This window comes from Protopterus annectens, chromosome 4.part0 (genome assembly GCF_019279795.1).
Source record: "Protopterus annectens isolate FY-2018-M chromosome 4.part0, PAN1.0, whole genome shotgun sequence".
Classification (NCBI taxonomy): domain Eukaryota; kingdom Metazoa; phylum Chordata; order Ceratodontiformes; family Protopteridae; genus Protopterus; species Protopterus annectens.
In genome coordinates, this window is record NC_056733.1 from 1,883,497,144 (window position 1) to 1,883,516,008 (window position 18,865).

Consider the following 18,865-nt stretch of genomic DNA (forward strand, 5'->3'; position numbering starts at 1 on the left):
ATTTCTGCACTTAGCTTGCTGACATAGCTATGGCACCAGTTGTCTGTTTCTATGTGGCCCTTTTGTGGGATGCATGTGTCAGCTGGTGGATCATATGTGGTGAGCGGTTTGTAGTCCTCTGCAAACATGTTAGGACACAGTCCTTCCATGTTTGCCTGTACCTATGGGACATATATACCAGACGAGGGAGATACCAGGTCCAAGCCTTGTGGGATGCCAGTTATATCTGGTTTGTAGTCTGACATGGCTGAAGCATGTCTGACCATGTCTGTTCTGTCCTTGGTCTGGTTTGCAACCCTCTACTGACATGTGGGTTTATATTTACACTGGTGAGCCTATCTATACTGAACATGTAGGGTATTGTATAGAAGCCTTTGCAAGGTCCAGATACACTGTGTGGAGCACATTGCCCTCATCAATGACCTTAATGACTGTTTCAATTGAGTCCAACATGGTTAGGGGCAGGATCTGCACTTGAGGAGGCCACACTGGGTTGGGTCCGGTGTCAGTAGGTCCCCAACATCCATATTTCTGTGGTACATGCTGCTCCTTTCCATAGCTGTGCAATCTGGGCTTCTCAGGATTCTGGGGTAGTACTGTTCAGTATCCATTCAGGCAACACCTTTGTTGAGAAGGACCACTGTTGTTGTACACTGCTCTTTGGGTACATATTCTGTGGTACGGCTGACATTGAGCAGTAGTGTGGTTTGGCATTCCATTCATCTTAGACTCCATGTTGCACTACGCCCAGGTCACCATCTCATACCATTGCTGCTGTGTGTTTTGCTTTGGAGATGTTGTCTGTTACCTCAGCATCTGCTATGTCAGGGGGCCAGCAGTCTGCTGGGATAGATATTCTGCATACATGGGGTGGGGGTTTGCACTGCACCTGTCGGGATGTATGTTGGCAATATGTGTGTGTGTTTGTGGTATTTGTGTGATTCAGGCCATATCTGTGAATTCACAACATGGCTCCTACCATCAGTTGTGTAAGCCTTGGGATTATCCTTCATGTCCTGTACAATTTGTATCTACATAGGTTCATAGGTTCATACTAGGCTATCCACCCTGGGCATTTGTTAGGCTAGCCAGAGTGTGTGTGGCTTTTGAGACCCCTTGCTATCTGGATATTATGGCCATGTATTATTTGCTTAGCTGTGCCTCTGTCTGGACATGACACAGTGAAGACCCCCACTGTAACTCTACATTCATCCATCCACTTGGCAAGATTCCTGTTGAACAGTGTCAGTGAGGGGCTCTGCCTAACATGGGGTGGGATTCTGGTCCAGGGTGTGTGGAGCCTCTGGATTATGTATCTGTCCCACCGGCACATCCTATTTCATTATGTGTTGGGGTTGACATCTCTCACTCTCGCAGCTCCAATGGATATGTGTTGTCTGGGGTGGAGCATGTCCATTACTCCTGTGTTGGGCATGGCCTCCTACAACAGGCATGCAATGCCTCTGTGTGGGCAGTCTGCGACTGGAGTCAGCTGGGGTGTCTACAGCCTAGCAGCATATGACATATATGTATGACACTTTATCCTCTTGGTGAGGTACCTTTGCAGTCTTCCTAACTGCTGCAGGTGTCAGGTAAGGTAGATCCCATATGAGGCATTGTACTGGATTATGGGTGTGATTGGGATAAAGTATAGGGGCACAGTGACCTCTGTTGCCATAGATGTGACTCCTTTCCTAATACAGTGTCACATGTAGACAGTCCTCCTAGCCACATTGGCAATGTGGGTGTCACATAACAGGTTACTGTTCACTTGTGTCCCTTGGTCCCTGGTTACTCCTTCCATACATAATGGTTTACCACCTATGTGGTATTTCGTGGTACCTTGTTTGGTATTTGGTGGGACATTCATACTGTCCAGTGTCTTCAGGACAGTTGGGGGGGGTTATTGTGTGTGAGAGTGTGGTCTGTAGCATACTACAGACTGCACAGCAGTCTTGCCTACAGTTAGTTGCACGTGGGTGAACTCCACTGCCTTGTGCATTGTCAGTTACCTGGACGTATGGGTGTCTGTGCTGCCTATGGTTACTCACCTCCTTTTATGTAGTATTCCAGGTTTTGGGGCCATGACACATGGTACATGGTATAACCTGGTAGTGCTGGTGTGCTGTCAGGAGCCTTGCAGCAGGTTTCTGTCACTGCACAGACATCGATGTTCTCTATTCTGGGGATGGCCTCGCGAGCATGCATATTGGGGTGTACACATCTGGCATCAGTCAGCATTTCCCTTATGTTTCTTCCCACTTATGTTTTCTCGGGTGGTGGGTCAGTCTTTTCAGCCTTGCCTACAAAAGGCTGTGTGGAGGTGTCCAAGGCCTTATCCACTATTCAGACGCCCAGGGGTAACGGGTGCAGGCCATCCCAAGGGCAGCTGCATGGCTTGTCAAGCATGACATCCCAAGCTGACAGACATTGGATCCCCTTGGACTGACACCAGTAAGTGTGCTACTTGCTATGACTGATCATTCCATGTTTCTACTGTGGCATTATTCTTGGTAAGGGTAGGTTGCTGCAAATGGTGAGTGTCATACCAGCCTGGACTACATAATCGGATAGCTCATCTGTGTCTCTTTACATGTAGTCTAGGGCAGTACATCTCGGTCATTCACACCAGCATGGACTATGACTGCATCATATTTCTGTTTGCTTTGGAGTGACCTTCATATTTCTGTTATGTGGCATATTGTGGCGGCCTACAGGCAGCTTACTGTACCCTTTCCTTTGTTCAGTCTGCTGTGCGGGACAGCAGTGTGTCTGACTATGGAGTCACCTATTACAACTGTATCAGGCATGTTGTTTCTCCTTCTGGCCTGTGACTGTTTGGCACACCAGCTTTGTGTGCTATGTGTTGCATGTGCTATGTTTGGAGGCTGTTTCATTGGGTGTCTGCTTTATTGGCCTCTGTTGGTGTGCTGTGTGTGTGATTTCTGCCTCGGGAATGTATTTCTGTGTTTATGTGTTTGGTTTGCAGTTGTGGTAGGTCTATGTGGGTATGTGTTTGTGGTGTGTGTGGTTACCTTCTCCTACTGACTTGTTTTGGGTGTACTGAGTTGGGGGAGCTCTGCCTCCGGTTTGGATGGATGGTTGCATCTCTCACATATATTTGTATTTCTTGGGTGGAGTTGGTGGTTGTCTGTGTACTTGGGGCAGGTGTAACATTGCCTCAGGATTCACAGATTCCACTTGTTGTGCCTGGCCTTACTGGATTGCATGTGTGGACAGATTATATTGCCATACTACTGATCAGTAATTACGTCATTGTTCATGCTTGCTCTATCATGTAGTAGCTTCCTCTTTCTCTTGCATGTTTTGGTTATGGCTGGTGTCCACCATGCCAGATTTAGGCACTGTGTCTTGTTTTAATTTGGGACTGCATAATCCAAGCATTCCTGGCGGTGTTCATGGAATGGCTGTCTTACAGGTTCTGAGGCGTGGCCCATATTTTGCACCTGCACGGGACCTTTCATGGCTTCCACATCATTTTGGAGGTGTGCAAATAATGCTTAGCACATGTTTTCCACTGTGATTTCCCGGACAGGGACTGTGGTCAGGATTTGTATATCCAGTGTGATTACTATATGGTCTGGTGTTACCAGTGTGCAATACACTTCTCATCTTGACATCCCGTACCCATGTTGCTGATTATCACATCCAGTATGCTTGCCCCTCTTGTGGGTGTGCTACGTTGTTCCTGGGCCTTTTGGTTTGTGGATTCAATGACCTTTTGTCCTACACTGTTGCAGCTGGTATAATGCTCCCAGTCTATGTGTCTGGGTATTTGCAGTCACCCAAAATAATGTGGTTTGGAGGACTTGATATATTCATGTATTCCAGCATGGGCGCGATGCAGTTCCTGGTGTTGGGCCAGTACTCTGTAGCAGGCTATACACTGGTGGGCGGTTTTAGCCACTGTTACTTGAGCATGGCTAGTCCATGCTGCTTTTGTGGTGGTACCAACATGGGGGTGTGGTTATCCTTGACAATTCTTGCTGGTCGCCCTCCTTTTGTAGCTTGTTCCAAGTGTTGAGGATGTACAGCACAGTATGAGGTGTAACCTGGTAGTGTTAGGGTGCTGTTGTGAGCCTTGCCTCAGTATTCTGTTACAGCACAGTTATCAACATTCTCCATACTGGGTGGGCTTAGTCTGCATGCATCTTGCTGTTTGACCTTATCCCTTATCTGATTCTTATCCCTTCTGGTACCTATGGAGATAGGTTTGTGTTTTGCGCCTTCCTATTCAGGGCACACTGTGCATGACAACAGCCTTTGCCAGTATCCATACAGCCTGCACTGATAGGTGCATGCCAGTCCTGGCAGGTGGTGCATCATGTCATGCTCAGCATGTCATCCCAGACTGGCACACAGTTCGTCCCCTTTGCCTACCTGCATTACTTCGGTAATTGTTGCACTTCATCATCTCGTTGTCCTGTTGTGGCATGCTGCTTGTTGAGGGTAGGATGTTAGACGGGGTCCTCAGGTGTGCATATGGTACTTGGTGTTACATTACTTGACACACAGCATTCATGCCTCAGGTGGTGCTGCAGGGCTGCCTCTGTCGGATGCACATATTACACTTCCCTGTACATGTTTGTGAGCAGGTTGTGTCACATTAGGCATCCCTGTTACTATATGGTGAGTCGGAGAGGTATCATTCCCAAGGTTCCTACTGAGCCAATGTATGTGCTATGCGTTGCCTCTTTGCCAAAGCCAGGGCATACTGGGCACGCCTCCTTCTGCCTACTGGGGCAGGCTCAGGTTGTTCCTCCTCCGAGTCACGCTGTGCCTGTGGTGGCCTTGGCGATGGTGGGGGGCTGTTTGGCCCAGCCCTATGGTGATCCTGCTGCAGCTGTTTTCGCATGATCATATTATGTAGCATAGCACATACCATGACAATTTGGGTACATGTAGTTGGTGTGTACTGCAAGGCTCCACCAGATGTGTCCAGACACCGGAACCGTGACTTGAGCAGCCCAAACACACGCTCTATTACATTACGTGTTTGTGCGTGTGCCTCATTATGGCGTTCCTGTTCAGGTGTGTGTGCATTTCTGATGGGTGTCATCAGCCACGGCTCCAGTGCATATCCTGCATCCCCACTAGGTGTCCGTGTGGGATGTCCCCATTGGCAAATGTCTGGTACAGCTGCGTCAAATGCCAGATGTGGGAATCATGGTAGCTCCCAGGACAGCCGCACACACATTCATTATTATGCCCTGGGCATCACACACGACCTCGCAGTTTATGTAGGGGAAGCCCTTTCGTTTTATGTAGGCCCTACCCGCTCTCCTGCTGGTGCTTTGATGCATATGTGCGTGCAGTCTATGGCACCCAGTACCTCAGGGTATTCCGCTATTTGCTGGAAGAGACGATGTTGCTGGCCAATACCTCACGGGCATTGGGGAAGTATACATGATCACCGACATGTGCTGACATGGCATCCAGGAACTGGTGCAGTACCCTGGAAGCTGATGCCTGTGATATCCCATCATATCACCAGTTGGTCTCTGGAAGGTACCTGTTGCTAGTATTCTTAGGCCAACACATACCTTGGTTTCCACTGGGATGGGTTCCCCTCTGTTGGTTCTGTGTGTGAGGCGTGGCCTGCACAGCTCCACTATTTGCTGCAGGAGGTCTCTGTCCACTCTATAGCGCTCTACTATCTCCAGCTCATGTAACCCGTGGTAGGTGACCCTGGGCCTGTACACTCTTCTCCGTCTCCTCACTGCGGGTTGCCTGGCACCATCTGCATTGTCACCACCCTCAGCAAGTCGCCTATGTCTCATTATGACAGCTATGGCAGCCCCTAACATTTCTGCTCTGAGTTCAGCTTTTTCAGTTTTCACTTCTGATAACTTAACTCCTGTCTTGCAGTGTCTCTTGAGAGAAACATTCTACACTGCTGTTTGCAGTGTTTTAAGTGCTGGGCTGGCCTAGTATTCTGCCTGTGTAATTGCCTGCATCTAATTGTTTTCACCTGCTAGCTCCAGCAGTATTCCTGCTAACTTCCTAGTACATCTGTTGTTTCCTTTTTCCTTTCTGTTTCCTCAGGGTGGGGCCGTGTGCAAACCAGCAGACACACGCTCACAGTGGCTTACACGCGCGCACACACTTACACAGTTCAAAATCTGCTTATTCAGTTTTAAACGCGTGCACGCCCGCGCAAACGGTGTTAAACAGCTCCCAACATGCTCCCACATGCTTAGTCTGCCTTACACGCGTGCACACTGCCTTACACGCGCGCACACTGCCTTACACGCCAAGACACCGCCTTACTCGCTTCACACGGCGCGCACATGCGCATACCGCCCAACAAGAAACCTTGGTGTAGGCAACAGTGTACACCTTCCATTTCTTGGCTTTCTCATGTTTACTTGGGGGCACACCTCCTTCCTTGACATCTCTCTGACATCTGTCATGTAACTCTACCTTCCAATGACTTCTATCCCTTTCTACCATTCCCCCCTGTGATGTCACCTATCTCCTACTCTGTTCCTCCCCCTTCTGTAACTCTTACACTACTCAGACTGTGCTCATTTACTATATGACAGTGGTATTCAGTATCCTTACCCTAATTTGCATCAGATTGCCTACTAATGCTTAGTTACATCTCTTACACTTGGCTTCCCCCCTTGGCAACCACTACACGGTGGCCATGTTGGTTTTCTATGCTGGTCCCTCCATTGACATTCCATATATTGCATAAAACCTACATTTGTAGGTTTAAAACCTTCGTTTTCATGTTTTATGCAGCGCAGCCCGTTTGCGTGGGGCTGCGCTGGGTTTACATCGGCAATTGCGAAAAAAAAATATATATTTTCAAATTTTTGCATGGTTGCATTGCCAATGGCCACATATTTGGCCATTGGCATGCTGCCTATAACATATGCACCCTTTATTTGGAGCTGACATGGCTCCATTGCCGTGTTTGCAGAAACGTACTCAGTTGTCAACTGAGTACATTTCTGCAGCTAACACGGCTCTTACACGGGCTGTTCTTGGCTTCCTGGATCGCTAATCAGCCTCATTTGCATGCTATTCGGCTGCAAGTGGGCTGATTAGCTTAGCCACGCCCACTCCGTGTAAGAGCCGTGTTAGACTAACTCTTACACGGACTTTGGGCTGTTCCTGGATCGCGAAGGCTACATGGAGTCTTACACTACTCTTAGACTCCGTGTTAGCCTTCGTGAATCCGGCCCAATATGTTTTACACCACAGTCATTTTAAATAAATTTACAGTTGTCCAAGTAACATTTTCAGTGTAGCCTATGGTGCCTGAGTTACAAAAAGTAACTCAACAGAGAACAGTATGATGACGTCTGTGAAGTAAGTGTAGTCCTTGGGGAGGTGGACTGTCAAACGAATTACAATAGGCTACACTGAAAATCCTTTAAACTATTTTTTGCATGGTGGTCAAGACCCCCTGCATCCCCCATACCCCTCGAACTTATATATACCAAGTATAAGCATAATAAACCACATTTACTTTAGTGTGTGTGTGTGTGTGTGTGTGTGTGTGTGTGTGTGTGTGTGTGTGTGTGTGTGTGTGCACGCGCAAACGTGAGTGCACGTGTGTGTATGCATTAGTGTGTGTACGTAAGTGCATGTCTACATATTTTAGCACTCATATGTATGTATGTTTGTGTGGCTAAGACCGAATTACAATGATATTTTGAGAATAAAACATTTATTTTTTTTATGTATAGTTTTCTTATATTTAAAAGGTATTCATTGTTCCACTCTTCACTATTTGGTAGGAAATATGTGAATACTACACATTTTTTTCAGCTGTAATTTAGAGTTTATCTTCTCTATTTTATACAGCATCCTTCTAATGAATGTGTCATATTGTTAAACATTAGTGGCATAGTCTTCAGGAAGGCCACGTTTAGGGAAAGACTTACTGAAACAACAAACTAGAAAGGAAACACAGGGAGCTAAACTGATGGTTCAAAAAATTGCCATAAGTACAGGTTGTTTCATGTAATATTGTTTTAAAACTGACTCATGATTCATCTTGCATAAAGAAGACAGGCATATAATTAAGAATGACAGGTAGTAGACAGGACTGTGGCTGTGAGCTGATAATGAGCTTCTTTTTGTAGCCAAGGATACAGAGTTTGATTCTTTCCACCTTTATTTGCCTACTGTGTAAGTCCAAACAAGTTCCTCAACTAGACAATGCTCTCAGGTCACCCCTGGAAAGGTACAGTTGCGCCCAGTGGGCTTACCTTATCAGCAAATAAGAAAAAAATTAATGCTATAAAGAGGGTGTAATCAGAAAGTGAAGAATGAGAAATTTTCCACCATAACTATTCTCCATTTTTAGTAACAATAACATAGAGATACAATTATGAGGCACACCGATATGAGAACAGTAGTTGTAACAAATCATAATGCTTTCTAGCTCAAGTTTTGGCTAAAAGTAGATCATGTAGCAAAATATTAACAATTAGTGGTTTGAATGAAGAAACATAATATTCCATGCATTAATAAGCTCAAATGTGGTCCATCAAACAATCATAGATTTTGTGAGTGATTTTAAATGACTTCCTCGCAGTGTGAGTTAGTCTAATGCTGGTTTGTAAATAGACAGTGCACCCGAATAACTCACTTACAGTACAAGTATTTTAGAATCCCAGCCTTTTTCCCCTTGATTGCAGTGTACGAAAAAAAAAAAAAAAAAAAAAACAGAGAAGTGAAGCCAGATGGAATTGAAAATATGAAAATGTCTGCAAAAATTAAAGGACATGTCATCCACATGAACGATGTAGAAAATAGCTTCATGAAATGTAATCAGCAGTTTATGAGCTAGCTTTATTAAGCTCATTTTTAATGCTTTAAAATTCAGGATAATTTGCAAAGGCAAAACACTCTAAGAGTCCCCCTGAGAGAAACAAGTGTATCTAATAATAATAATGTCATAGATCTGGGAAAAAGTGCCCCCAGGAACTACTTTGATACTGAAAATTGAAAATAGAATGAATGACAGTACAACAGAGAAGAAATGACAAAAAAATGTGATTAAATGCAACAGTCTGGACTTTATATAAAAATAATTAGTAAAATCAGGAAGCTTTAAAAATAAACTTAGTATTGTATGCAGCTCTTTGTCTGTAAACAATGAAAGAAAATACATAACTTTTTAAATAAAAACTAAAAGGAAAATGTTGGATTCTTCTGGAAAAAAATTATAATCTAGTGGACTTTTCGTTAAATGGAACTTGTATCCTGACAATGTATAGCATTAAAATGAACGTGTATGGATTGAGGTAAAGACACTTCCAAGAGCAACATTAAACAAAGAAATTCACATTTTTGCAGACATAATGGGCAGGATTCACGAAGGCTTGCACGGAGTGTAAGAGACATGTAACACTCCATGCAAGCCTCGCGATCCAGGAACAGCCTGAAACTCCGTGTAAGAGACCAGCTAAAACGTCTCTTACACGGACTGGGCGTGGATATGCTAAATACCTCACTTGCAGCCGAAAGGCATGCAAATGAGGTAGAGTAGCGATCCACGAAACAGAAAGCAGCCCATGTAAGAGCCGTTTTAGCTGCAGAAATGTACTCAGTTGACAACTGAGTACGTTTCTGCAAAAATCACAATGGAGCCATGTCAGCTCCAAATAAAGGGTGCATATGTGTCAGACAGCATGCCAATGGCCAAATATGTGGCCATTGGCAAGGTAACCCGATGCAAATATTAAAAAAATATAATGTTTAAATGCAGCGCAGCCCCGCGCAAACGGGCTGCGCTGTATAAAACATAAAAATGAAGGTTATAAACCCACAAATGTGGGTTTTATGCAATACATGGAATGACAATGGAGGGACCAACAGACCAAAAACAACATGGCCACCGTGTAGTGGTTGCTAAGGGGGGAAGCTGAGTCTAAGACATGTAACTAAGCATTAGTAGGCAATCTGATTTAAATGAGGGTTAGGATACTGAATCCCACAGTCACATAGCAAATGAGCACAGTCTGAGTAGTGTAAGAGATACATAAGGGGGAGGAATAGAGTAGGAGATAGGTGACATCACAGGGGGGAATGGTAGAAAGAAATGCAGTTCATTGGAGGTCAGTGTTACATGACAGATGACAGACACAGATCATGGAATGAGGAGTGCCACAAGATAAGCATGGGAAAGTCAAGAAATGGAAGGTGTACACTGTTACTTACACCAAAGTTTAAATGCAGCGCAGTCCCGCCTCAAACGGGCTGCGCTGTATAAAACATAAAAATGAAGGTTATAAACCCACAAATGTGGGTTTTATGCAATACATGGAATGACATTGGAGGGACCAGCAGACCAAAAACAACATGGCCACCGTGTAGTGGTTGCTAAGGGGGGAAGCTGAGTCTAAGACATGTAACTAAGCATTAGTAGGCAATCTGATGTAAATGAGGGTTAGGATACTGAATCCCACACTCACATAGCAAATGAGCACAGTCTGAGTAGTGTAAGAGATACATAAGGGGGAGGAATAGAGTAGGAGATAGGTGACATCACAGGGGGGAATGGTAGAAAGAAATGCAGTTCATTGGAGGTCAGTGTTACATGACAGATGACAGACACAGATCATGGAAAGAGGAGTGCCACAAGATAAGCATGGGAAAGTCAAGAAATGGAAAGTGTACACTGTTACTTACACCAAAGTTTCTTGCTGGGCGTGCATGCACACGTGTGCGCGCCATGAAGCGCGAGTAGGGCAGTGTGCACGTGTAAGGCAGACTGAGCATGTGGGAGCGTGTTGGTAGATTTGTAACACTGTTTGCGCTGGTGTGCGCGCATTTTAACCCAAATAGGCAGATCCTGAACCGTGTAAGCATGTGTGCGCGTGTAAGCCACTGTGAGCGTGTTTCTGCTGGTATGCACGCTGCTCCCCCCTGAGGAAACAGAAAGGAAAAAGGAAGCAACAGAATTAGTAGGAAGCTAGCAGGGAATACTGCTGGAGCTAGCAGGTGAAAACAATTAGAAGCAGGCAATTACACAGGCAGAATAGTAGCCCAGCCCAGCACTTAAAACTCTGCAAACAGCAGTGCAGGATGTTTCTCTCAAGAGACACTGCAAGACAGGAGTAAGCTATTAGAAGTGAAAACTGAAAAAGCTGAACTCAGAGCAGAAATGCTAGGGGCTGCCATAGCTGTCATAATGAGACATAGGCGACTTGCTGAGGGTGGTGACAATGCAGATGGTGCAGAAAACCCACAGTGAGGAGACGGAGAAGAGTGTACAGGCCCAGGGTCACCTACCATGGGTTACATGAGCTGGAGATAGTAGAGCGCTATAGAGTGGACAGAGAGCTCCTGCAGCAAATAGTCTAGCTGTGCAGGCCATGCCTCACACACAGAACCAACAGAGGGGAACCCATCCCAGTGGAAACCAAGGTATGTGTTGGCCTAAGAATACTAGCAACAGGTACCTTCCAGAGACCAACTGGTGATATGATGGGGATATCACAGGCATCAGCCTCCAGGGTACTGCACCAGTTCCTGGATGCCATGCCAGCACATGTCGGTGATCATGTATATTTCCCCAGTGCCTGTGAGGTATTGGCCAGCAATATGCATCTCTTCCAGCAAATAGCGGAATACCCTGAAGTAGTGGGTGCAATAGACTGCACGCACATACGCATCAAAGCACCAGCCAGTGAGCGGGGTAGGGCCTACATTAACCGCAAGGGCTTCCCCTCCATCAACTGCCAGGTCGTGTGTGATGCCCTGGGCATAATAATGAATGTGTGTGCTGGCTGCCCTGGGAGCTACCATGATTCCCACATCTGGCATTTGACACAGCTGTACCAGACATTTGCCAATGGGGACATCCCACACTGACACCTAGTGGGGGATGCAGGTTATGCACTGGAGCCGTGGCTGATGACACCCATCAGAAATGCACACACACCTGAACAGAAACGCCATAATGAGGCACACGCACAAACACGTAATGTAATAGAGCGTGTGTTTGGGCTGCTCAAGTCATGGTTCCGGTGTCTGGACACATCTGGTGGAGCCTTGCAGTACTCACCAACTACATGTACCCAAATTGTCATGGTATGTGCTATGCTACATAATATGATCTTGCGAAAACAGCTGCAGCAGGACCAGCATAGGGCCGGGCCAAACAGCCCCCCACCATTGCCAAGGCCATCACAGGCAGAGCATGACTCGGAGGATGAACAACCTGAGCCTGCCCCAGTAGGCAGAAGGAGGCGTGCCCAGTATGCCCTGGCCTTGGCAAAGAGGCAACGCATAGCACATACACTGGCTCAGTAGGAACCCTGGGAATGATACCCCTCTCTGACTCACTCAAATAATAACAGGAATGCCTAAAATGACATGACCTGCTCACAAACATGTACAGGGAGTGTAATATGTGCATCCGACAGAGGCAGCCCTGCAGCACCACCTGAGGCATGAATGCCATGTGTTAAGTAATGTAACACCATGTACTATATGCACACTTGAGGACCCTGACTAACATCCACCCTCACCAAGCATGAAGCCACAAAATGACGATGGGATGATCAATTGCAATAATTGGCTGAAGTAATGCAGTTAGTCAAAGGGGAGCCAATGTGTTTCAGCCTGGGAAGACATGCTGAGCATGACATGATGCACCACCTGCTAGGGGTGGCGTGCACCTATCAGTCCAGGCCCCATGGATACTGGCAAAGGCTGTCAGTACCCACAGCGTGCCCTGAATAGGTAAGTCTCAAAACACAAACCCACCTTCATAGGTACCACAAGGGATAGGAACCTAGATGTAATGCTACCCAATGCCAGAAGTCTAAACAGCAAGATGCATGCAGTGTAAACGCACACAGTATGGAGAATGTTGATATCTGTCCTGTAATAGAAAACTGGGTCAAGGCTCACATCAGCACCCTAACACTACCAGGTTACACCTCATACTGTGCTGTACAGCCTCAAAACATGGAACAAGCTACAAAAGGAGGGTGACTAGCAGTAATTGTCAAGGATAACCACACCCCCATGTTGGTACCACAACAAGAAGCAGCATGGATTAGCCATGGTCAAGTACCAGTGGCTAAAACCGCCTCCCAGTATATAGCCTGCTGCAGACTACTGTCCTAACACCAGGAACTGCACCTGGCCTATGTTGGAATACATGAATATATCAAGCCCCCCAAACCACATTATATTGGTTGACTGAAAATACCCAGACATACACTGGGAGCATTATACTAGCACCAACACAGTAGGAGAAAAGTTCCCAGAATCCATAAACCAAAATGCCCAGGAACACTGTACCACTCCCACAAGAGGGGTAAGCATACTGGATGTGATAATCAGCAACATGCGTACTGGATGGCAAGATGAGAAGTGTATCCCTCACTGGTAAGACCAGACCATAGAGTAATCACACCGGATATACACATCCTGACCACAGTCCCTGGCCAGAAAATCACAGTGAAAAACATGTGTAAAGCATAAGTTGCACCCCTCCAAACTGATGTGGAATCCACTAAAGGCCCTGTGCAGGTGCAGAATACGGGACACACCACAGAACCTGTTATACAGGCATTCCATGAACACAGCCAGGAATGCTTGGATTATGCAATCACAAATAACAACAAGACACAATGCCATACACGCAGGCATCTGGCATGCTGGACTCCAGCCATTACCAAACCATGCAAGAGAATGAGGAAGCTACTACATGATAGAGCAAACATAAAAAGGGAAGTAATCACTGATCAGTAGTATGGCAATAAAATATGTCCACACATACAATCCACTAAGGCCAGCCACAACAAGTAGAATCTGTGAATCCTGAGGCAATGTTACACCTGCCCCAAGTACACAGACAACCCTCAACTCCCCCCAATAAATACAAATATATGTGAGAGATGCAACCATTTATCCAAACCGGAGGCTGAGCTCCCCCAACTCAGTACTGTCAAAACTAGTCAGGAGGAGAAGGTAACCACATACACCACAGACCCAGTCCCACATAGACCTATCACAACTGTAAACCAAACACATAAACACAGAAAAACATTCCCGGAGGCCCTAATTACAAACACACCACACCAACAGAGGCCTCCAAAGCAGACCCCAAGCAACCACAACCTCCAAACATAGCACATGCAACACATAGTACACAAAGCTGGTGTGCCAAACAGTCACAGGCCAGAAGGAGAAACAACATGCCTGATACAGTTGTAATAGGTGTCTGTATAGGCAGACACACTGCTGTCCCACTCACCAGACTGAACAAGGGAAAGGGTACAGTAAGCTGCCTGTAGGCTGCCACAATATGCCACATAACACAAGTACGCAGGTCACCCCAAAGCAAGCAGAAATATGATGCACTCATTGTCCATGCTGGTGTGAATGACCCGAGAAGTACCTCCCTGGACTACATGAAAAGAGACATGGATGAGCTCTCTGAGTATGTACTCCAGGCCGGTATGACACTGGCCATTTGCAGCATCCAATCCTCACCAAGAATGATGCCACAGTACAAACACAGAATGATCAGCTTTAACAGGTGGCACAATTACAGCTGTCAGTCCAAGAGGATCTAATGTCTGTCTGCTTGAGATGTCATGCATGACAAGCCATGCTGCTGTTCCAGGGATGGCTTGCACCTGTTACCCCTGGGCGTCTGGACACTGGATAAGGCCTTTGCCACCTGCATAGAGCCGTACGTAGGCAAGGCCGAAAAGACTAACCCACCACCCTAGAAAACATAAGTGGTAAGAAACATAAGGGTAATGCTGACCAATGCCAGATGTGTAAACTGCAATATGCATGCTCCTGAGGCACTTCCCAGTATGGAGAACATCGATGTCTGTGCAGTGACAGAAGCCTGCTGAAAGCCTACTGACAGCACACCAGCACTACCAGGTTATACCTCATATCACACGTTATGGCCCCAACACCTGGACCAAAACATCAAAGGAGGGGGAGTATCCATATGCAGCACAGACACCCATACGGCCAGGTAACTGACAATGCACAAAGCAGTGGAGACCACCCATGTGCACCTAACTGTAGTCAAAACTGCTATACAGTCTGTAGCATGCGACAGACCACACTCTCACACACAGGAACCTGACATCCTGAAGACACTGGACAGTATGAATGTCCCACCAAATACCAAACAAGGTGCTCACAAATTACCACATAGGTGGTAAACCATTATGTATGCAAGGAGTAATCAGGGACCTAGGGACACAAGTTGACAGTAACCTGTCATGTGACACTCACAATGCCAATGTGGCTAGGAAGACTGTCTATATTGGACACCGTATCATGAAAGGATTCACATCTACATCAACAGAGATCATTGTGCCCCTGTACTGTTCTCTTATCAGACCCATAATCTAGTACAATGACTCATATGGGATGTATCGTACCTGGCACCTGCAGCGGTTAGGAAGACCTCAAAGGTACCTCACCAAGAGGATAAAGGGTGTCAAATATATGTCATATGCTGCCTGGTTGTAGACACCCCAGCTGAATGCAGTCACAGACTGCCTACACAGAGGCATTGTATGTCTGTTGTACAAGGCCATGTCCAACACAGGAGTAATGGACATGCTCCACCCCAGGAAATCAAAGCCATTGGAGCTGTGAGAGTGACAGATGTCAACCTCAACACATAATGAAATAGGATGTGCTGGAGGGACAGATACATAACCCAGATGCTCCCCACACCCTGGAACAGGATCCCACTCCATGTTAGGCAGAGCCCCTCACTGACACCCCTCAACAGGAATATTGCCAAGTGGACGGATGATCGTAGATGTACACTGGGGATCTTCACTGTGTCACATCCAGACAGAGGCACAGTAAAGAAAATCATAAATGGCCATAATATTCACATAGCAAGGGGCGGAGAAAGACACACACACTCTGGCTAGGCTTACTAATGCCCTAGGGTGGATAGCCTAGTATGAACCTATGAACTTATGAAGATACAAATTGTACAGGACACTAAGGATAATCACAAGGCTTACTCAACTGATGGTAGGAACCATGTTGGGAATTCACAGATATGCTCCGAATCACACAGATATTACAAACAACATACCAAACACACACACATAGTGCCAACATACAACCTGACAGGTGCAGTGCAACCCCCCCCCCCAGAATGCAAAATATCTATCCCAGCAGACTGCTGGCCCCCTGACATTGCAGATGCTGAGGTAACAGCCATCATCTACAAAGCAAAACACACAGCAGCAAAGGTATGAGATGGTGTCCTGGGCTGAGGCCAACATGGACTCCAAGAAGAATGGAATGCCAAATCACACTACTGCTCAATGTCAGCCTTACCACAGGATATGTACCCAAAGAGCAGTGTACAACAACAGTGGTCCTTCACAGCAAAGGTGTTGCCTGAATGGATACTGCAAACTACCACCCCAGGATCCTGACAAGCTTGGTCTGCACAGCTATGGAAAGGATCAGCATGTACCGCAGACATAAAGCTATCGAGGACCTACTGACACCGGACCCTACCCAGTGTGGCTGTCATAAGTGCAGATCCTACCCCTAAACATGTTTGACCCATTTGAAACAGTCATTAAGGTCATCGATGAGGGCAATGTGGTCCACACAGCGTAGCTGGACCGTGCAAATACTTCCAGACAATACCCTACATGTTCAGTATGGATATGTTCACCAGCTTAAATATAAACCCCTATGTCAGTAGAGGGGTTGCAAACCAGACCAAGGACAGAACTGACATGGTCAGACATGCTGCATCCATGTCAGACTACAAAGCAGATATAAGTGGCATCCCACAAGGCTTGGTCCTGGGACCTCCTCCTTTCCGTATATATGTCCCATAGGTACAGGCCAACATGGAAGGACTGTGACTGAACATGTATGCAGAGGAGTACAAACTGCCCACCATATCTGACCCCAGCTGACACAAGCAACCCACAAAAGGGCCACATAGAAACAGACAACTGGTGCCATAGCCATGTCAGCAAGCTAATTGCAGAAATGTGTATAGACAACCACCGTGGATATACAGTAAGTGCCCACCAATTACCACACAGGTGTTAACCCATTACATACCTAACATGTAATGAGAGACCTGGGGACACAAGGAGATAGATATCCTGCATTGGACAAACATGTGGCTGTAGTGTTCACAGAAACATACCATATACCCACCCAATCATGAAGGTTGTCAGATCTAGATAAGGGGAGGTCACTGTGGCTCTGCAGTCATCCTTCATCAGCGTCACAATTGGCTACAATAGCCCCTGTGGGATGTTCCTCAGCAGACTCCTCCATCAACTGTAAAGTCCACAACAGTACCTCACCAGGAGTAGCAAAGAGCATGAACAGATGCCATGTGTTGCCTGATTAAACAAACTGCAGCTCCACACACTGCCATACTGCCCACCCAGAGGCAAGCTGTGCCTGATGTATGAAGCCATGTCCAAGCTGGAATCAATGAACATGCTGCACCTTGTACAATCTGAATGGCAGTGAGCTATGCACATGAGAGACCTGAACCCCAGCACTGACATACATAGGACAAGCTGTACTGAATTATCCATAACACAGAAGCCACCCCCACTCTTGAGTAAACTCCCAGTACAGGTTAGCCAGAGAGTCACCTATCGACACCCCTCAAGAGGAATCCTGATGAGTGGATGGGAGATGGTAGGTTTACCCTGGGTATCACTGTTATGTCACAGGTAGACGGAGGCACAGTATACTAACCATGACATATGTCATGGCAAACTCCAGTTACAATGTGTGTCGAAGGACAAACACACTCTCTGACAAGCATCAGAAATGGCCTAGGGAACATCGCTAGTGTTTGCCAATGTCCACCTATGTTGTGGAATACACTACCAATGTTGGACAAGCCTGGTGTAGGTAGTCCATATCTGAACATAATGCAACATGGTCATATGTGCACAACTGGCCCCTACACAGTCTGTTGTGCTCACTATGAAGATGTCGAGCAGTGATAGGACTAAAGCCCAGGATACTGTCCACCACAGTGAAAGTACTGAACCAGTACGCTATACGGTACTACAGTGTTAGGTCATTATGAAAGGATGTTGACAACTGTATGCAAAGTATCCCATGCAATCCCTGCAGGCACAGTATAATCCCTGTTGTGGTCAGACATGAAGCAGTTGGCCAGTAAGTACACAACATGACACCCAACACACAACCATAAACGTGAGATATTGTTGAAGTTCACACTCACCCAAATATGTGGTGGACTGCAGAGTTCAACATATGGAAAGCTCACACTGGGCATGTTCGCACACTTTGATAAATGAGGCATATGTCAGACAACATGCCATGGAAAGGCTGAACTGGGCATGCTCACACACTTAGGCCATATGTCCGTTTAGCAGTTGGCCACACATATCTGGTATTTGTACGTGTCATTCCAGGAACCAACCACAACACAGCAATCTGCCCAGTGCACACAGTAAATGACTACAGAGACATAAGCGATATAGTGGATCGCCCTCATATTCAAACATCTTCCACAGATACACAAGTTATTCATAGGAACAGGGAATGCTATGGCAATAAAGACCTGCAAACAGTCTAACAGCAACAAATATTGTGCATCTGACAATTAAACATATGGGTGTAGAGGTCAATACTAGGCTGTTTGCCCTAGGGAATGACAGCTTAGCCAGAGTGTGCTTGGCATCTGCATCCCCAGTACAGAAGGCTACTGTGCCACTGTAAAGTAGGTCACATAAGGCAACGTGTGAGGCTAGTGTGCTGTGCCTCTGTCAAGCAGGGGCACAGTGGAGATCCCAGGGTTTGAATGTGCTAAGCCACATCCATGTTGTTGGTGTGTGCTGGA